The sequence below is a fragment of the Gobius niger genome, assembly GCF_951799975.1.
Source record: "Gobius niger genome assembly, chromosome: 16".
Taxonomy (NCBI): domain Eukaryota; kingdom Metazoa; phylum Chordata; class Actinopteri; order Gobiiformes; family Gobiidae; genus Gobius; species Gobius niger.
The window spans coordinates 27801431-27807647 of NC_136867.1; positions in this window are offsets into that span (position 1 = coordinate 27801431).

Consider the following 6217-nt stretch of genomic DNA (forward strand, 5'->3'; position numbering starts at 1 on the left):
ACTGTATTTTGGTATATTTTTTTCATAGAAATAAAAAGGGGAAGCAGTATTTGATCCTAATGTTTGTGGCAGTTAGCGAGTCGGCTAGTCCGGGAGACTTTTCAGCGTCCGTTAGCATGCTCAATGTATTCTTCCTATAGCCGTTAGCATTAGCCATCAAACAACGCAAATTATGAATGATCTGGATGTTCAGCTGTTGGTCAACCATCGACCACATTTAGGTCCATGCCTTATTAGAAATCTTGAATGAGATTTGAGATTTTACTTTAGATACAAGTTAGCGTCTAAAAGCATCCTCTGAGCTAAATGCTAACTCAAATTCTGTTAGGTTTCAGCTTTTTCTCGGTCAGATACACATCCGGTGGCCACTAAACCGCATCTTATAGTAAGTTCATGATAAAGAAAACCCAGAAGTTATATCAATGATATAAAACACAGTGGAGGGGTCACAAGAAGAGCTGCAGGAAACAAAAAAAAGGGACAAACGAGGAGGTATCCAGGCAAGACTCGCAGCTAAGCCACACATGCCTTCAATTGTTCTGGATAATGGACGTTCACAGGACAATAATACAGATTAACTGCTAAACTCATCCCAGCAGATGGTGAAAGACTGCTGTGGAGCGGAGGGAGCTGTGCAGGTGGAAGAGGAAAGAGGAACAGGAGCTGACTAGTGCAGGACACCACGCTCTGAAACAGGGACAAACCCAGGAGGCGCAGAGGCGGACTCAAACTCAGGGTCTGAGGGGCACCAACTATTAAACTGTTACATCTTCCATCCATCCATTTTCTTCCACTTGTCCGTTACCAGGTTGGGGCAGCTGTTGGAGCATCGCACTGGCCCCAAAGGCTCCTCCTGCAGGTGGTGGGTCCACGGAAGGCCGGCCTCGTGATTCAAACTGGGCCTGTTGGTCTCTCATTAGTGACTAGGACCTGTTTGCCATGGGAGACCCTCCCAGGGGCACGAAGGTCCCGACAACAGAGCTCCCAGGATCGTTCATGTGCTCAGTCCCCTCCACAACGTTAAGGTGGAAGTTCGAGGAAGAAATCTCTTATTTAATTCTACAAATGTTGCCGAAGCCAAAATATTTAGCTTTCCTTCGCTCGGCTTGTTTTACTTCCTGAAGCAGCAGAAGTGCGTGAGCTAATGACACACAGTTGTCTGTCAGATCTTGCTCTGTGGTCGGTGGTCGCCGCCGCAAATGGTTCTATATTTGCATAAAGTTGGATTAATTTCATCTGTATGCAAATGCCGACGCCGCCGCTCCGGTTTCCCGTATACACCGCCCTTTCCGGCGCCAGCCAGCATTGGGAATGAATGGAAGCTGGTTTCACTCCTCCCGTTGTAGACCTCCTCAGCTTCTGCATCTCTCCTCTGGTTCGAGCCCCTCTGGTCTGCAGTCATACGGCCATAAAGCAATAGAACAAATCACTTAAACACTTGTCATTTATGCGTGAGCACCTCTGAAACTCTCCCTGTGTTCGAAGTTCACGTCCGGGGAGAGCTCCACAGCGACAGTCTTAATACATAATGTTTAAAATGCTCTTTTTCCTCACTGAGAACCAACGTCAAGCACGGAGGAGGGACTGTGAAGTTTCTGAAGATGAATGCTGCCACACTTTGACTCGTGTCCAAACATGTCTTTCCCACTAACAGGAAATGGCTCTTAGTATTCTATTCTATTGAAGTTTGCTCTGACTTGACTGGACATTGTTGCTGTGTCTTTTGACATTTCTTAGCAATCATTGAACGTGTTATTCAGGAAACATCAGGAAAACATGGACACTTCACACGGAAAGGCCCCACCTTTTTAAACAAAAAACATCATCATTTAAATAGCGCAGAGACTAAATCAAGCCTTAAATCACGTGAACTTTATTGATATGCGGGGGTATTGTAAGAGCTAGAGATGAGCTAGAGACGAGGCTTTATAAAATCTCCGAGTGATACCAGATATTTGAGAGTCGTCCACTTTTGAGTTTCGTGCGACCGATTGGATCGACAATGAACTTACGGACTCAGATTTGACAGAAAGGCTCTGGGTTCTGCTTCTCTAAAATCATGTAAGCCGCCAAATACGTCAATATGACTCACTCTGATATTGAATTCTATTTAACTGTTATCCTCATGTCAACATAGTTTGTATCATGTTCCATAATCCCATCACAGGACATGTGTCAAGGTCTTTCCGATGTCTAAGAAAGAGGCAAGTTGGAACAAAAGATGATGGAATGTTTTCTTAAGATAAAGGTCGTACTTTAAGAAGCTCCAGGAGAATGGTCGGTCAGATTCATGTGCGTTCTTAAGAAGCCAAATCGCTTGAAATGAAATGAAAATGTAAAGACATGCCCCTTACACTTGGAAGAATGTGTTTCCTGGTGCATGTAGGTTTCCCCCAGGGCTGCTCTTTGTCTCCAGTTCTGTTCATTACTATGATGATGTTGTTCTGTTGGCCTCATCAAACCAGGACCTTCAGCGTGGTGCATGGTTTGCAGCCGAGTGTGAAGTGATTGGGATGAAGATCAGCCCCTCCAAATCCAAGGCCATGGTTCTCCACCGGAAAAAGGTGGCCTCAACCTCTCCTCGGTGCAGAGTCCTTGCCTCAAGAAGACAAGTTCTCCTCGGGGAAATAGTGGGGAAAAGGGAGCTGAGTTGGGGGAGAAAGCTGTTCATTCTCTACGTTCCCACCCTCATCTATGGTCATGAGATCTGAGCAATGACCAAAAGGACAAGATCACGGATACAGGAGGGCAAAATGAGTTTCCATCGCAGGGTGGCTGGGCACACCCTTAGAGACAAAGTGAAACAGTCGCCTGGGAGGAGTTTAAGTAGAGCTGCTGCTTCTTCACGTTGAGAGGAGCCAGCTGAGGTGGCCCTCCTGGTCCCTGGTGTTCCAGGCATGGCCTATGTAGAGGAGGCCTCGTGGAAGACCCAGGACACGCTGGAGGGACTATGTCTCTGTGGCCTGGTCTTGCCTCGGGAGATCCTCCCTGAACAGCTGGAGGAGGTGTGTGACTGTGGGTGGATCGGGAAGTCTAGGCATGTCTGCTCAGACGCTAGCGTCCATGACCCGGGCCCGGATAAAGCAGAAGAAACTGGATGGACGGATGGATGTTGTTCATGACAAAGAATTACAATTTCTGGGTCCATTTTGACTGTGATAATATTCAAACACTGCAGAAAGTGCTTCACATAGTGTTGGAGATTTTGCCCGTCAGAATCCTTATGACTGTTCCCTGGATTTGTTGTTCCAGAAGAAAACTTTCAGCATAGAACAAATTGGCTCGACTGTGGTCAAGTCATTGTAATAAATTATCAGGAGTTTGACACCTGCCTATTTTAAGAATTTGAAAACAGCGCCCATAGTCAAAATTTTGGCGGCCAACAGGCTTTTGGGAAACACAATTCAGTGTTTATCCCTGAAAATATCTGCTCCAGTGAGACACACATAGTCCAGGAATAAATCCCAGAGCTTCCTTGCTGAATCACACTGTGCTGCCTGTAACTGAGGCGTTTGCCTCTTACTCAGCTCATATTTGTTCAGTTTGTTGGTTTATTGAATCCGCTGAAGCCCGTTCCCTGTCCCAGCTGTGACCTGGAAGTCCCGCACTGGCAGCTCGTTGCCCGCTTGAGCCTCCTCTCGGCGCTTTTGTGCCCGGGCCGCGCCGCACACAGAGAACAGACGCCGCACAGAACTGTCTAACGGAGATTAATGTGACCTGCTTTATTCCATTTTAAACACAAGTCGCGGCGTTTGTCTGAACACGCAGCGCCCGGCCTGTCTGAACACCCTCCGATGCATACCTGGCACCGGCAGCCACCGCAAGCGCCAAGTGTAGCTCAAGGGCACGAGGGCAGGGAGGCTGAGGGGGGAGAGCGGGGAGTGGAACAGGGGGGAGAGATAGAAGGAAGAGCAGAGAGAGACAAGGAAAGCACTAGGAAAAGGTTCTTAGGGTCGCACAGGGCAGAGAACGGCAGCTCAGGTCGCAATTGTAGGTCACGCAGTTCATGCACTGGGTTTCTGCGGGGCATTAGAAAAGACTTAAAAGTCATTAAATGAATTATGCCAAAATCAAGGCAGTATAAGTCATTAAATTGGATTAAAACTGGCCTTAAATGTGCATTTCTTAGACAATATTATTTCTCCTTAGAGACAGAACCCACGACAATGACATCGCTCGACTATTTTTACTGTGTATATTCATCAGAAATACAAAAACTATGGTCTTAAACTTCAGCTGCAGTTCTGACTTGTGTCCAATTTGGTTTTGAATATAAAAATTTCCCCTCAATCCACTGTTTGAATGTTTCCAAATCTTGGCATTCAAAAGCATTAAATTTGACTTGCTGCCTCCTGTCGAAACCCTGACGTGCTGCCAGATGTGCCAGATGCAGGTAATAAGATCAGATTGACTTTATTGATCTCAAAATGGGGAAATTCACTTGTTACAACAGCTCTAAATTTCACCATGTTACAATGTTCTTTTCCTCAAAAACAGACCTGGAGGGAAAGGAAGAGGGGAAATCGACACAAGCGGTCTTTTGTTTTGTCCCTGAGGGTTTGGACCTGACATTTAACCCAATTCAGAAACGACTTTATTGTGCGCAGTGTATCTGATGAACTGTGATGTCGATTCCAAAAGTCACGAGCAAAGAAATGAATCACACACTTGCAAAATTAGCCCCACATGCAAGACTGTATGTGAAGGCAAAAAGCAGCCCCAGATCTTCAGCCCTGCCACACCTGTGGAGGAACTGAACGGGGCTGTGCCAAAGGCTCTCCAAGCGCGCTCTGCGCCTTTACGCATCACAACCCCAAACCGCAGCGGCCACAATGCACCACTCTCATATTATATTATATGTATAGGTTATCGCCATATTACTCACAACAACAGCGACACCAAAGCACTTCCCACCACTGATGTCTTTGTGAGTCCTTCTTCTCCTCCATATGCGTCTCCAGCTCCATCTCTCTCCTGTCACTTCCATCTCTGTCCTCAAACGTCCTCGTGTCTCAGACTCCGTGTCTCCCGTATGTCCGGTTGTCCGGTGACCGCGGCGAGACTCGGATCCGCACCGGGTTCCAGCGCGTGTGATACGGGGAAACTCCTCTCGTCATCCCGGGGAGTTCAGGCCTCGGCTCCGCTGCTGTTCTCCACAAAGTCCTGCGTCTCTGTCAGAGTTCCTCTGGAGAACGAGCTCCAAATGTCCTGATGAAACATGGTGTCGTTCATTTCTCCGCAGTTTTGTCATTTAAGGATAAAACATATAAAACATCACAGCTGTGTTTGGCTCGCGGGTTTTTGAACTAGATTTGACAGACACTCGCTGCGTCCAATGAAAACACGTGTATCAGCTCGAGGGCGTTTGGGCAGGTGAGCCTGTGCCTCTGATTGGCTGAAGGGTCTGCTACGTCATAATGCGTGTCATGTACAGTAATATTAATCATCATCATCATTATAAACTGCTGTATTTAAAGCATTTCATCTGATGCCTGATTTCATATGGACAATATTTTATTTTTCTATTCAAAATAAATGTCTTGTTCATGATAATAATTCTACCTATATGTTTTCCTATGCCATAATGGGCTAAACACATGAGTGCAGATTAAAGGTTAAACACATGTAATACAGACACAACAGATGTGGCACTTTGTGTCCAGTGTGAATGTTTTCTCATGTCTGATTGTGTGTACGTTGTACAAGACTAATCCTCTCTGGGGCTAATAAAGTTGATCTTATCTTATGTTGGGGTGCAGGCAAACTCCACACTGAGGGAATTTAACCCAGGACCCTCTTGCTGTGAGGCCAGAGCACGAACCACGTGAAGGGACGTGGTAGTTTCCAACTTCACCCCCATTTGGAGCTATAGGAATACATTGTGAGAGGCCAAACGCTAATAACATCTTTGGTCGTTTTGCGTGACTGAGGGCACACACAAAGACCAGACAGGTACACATCAACTCGTCTAAGCTCAGGTAAGTGCATATCTCAGTATGTAAAAACGGTGGCCTGTTCCTTTAAGTTACTGATTAAAAACAATGCCATGAAAGGAACAAAAAAAAAGTCATAAGTCCTATATCAGTGTGACACCTGGCTTCCCTGTTCACTTGTATGGGGAGAGAACGTTTTATTTACAACAGGTCCGGGATTGGACGGCTGTATTTGTAGAAATAGGCACTGATACTGCAGCTTAAGGCATTTCTATGATTTCTAT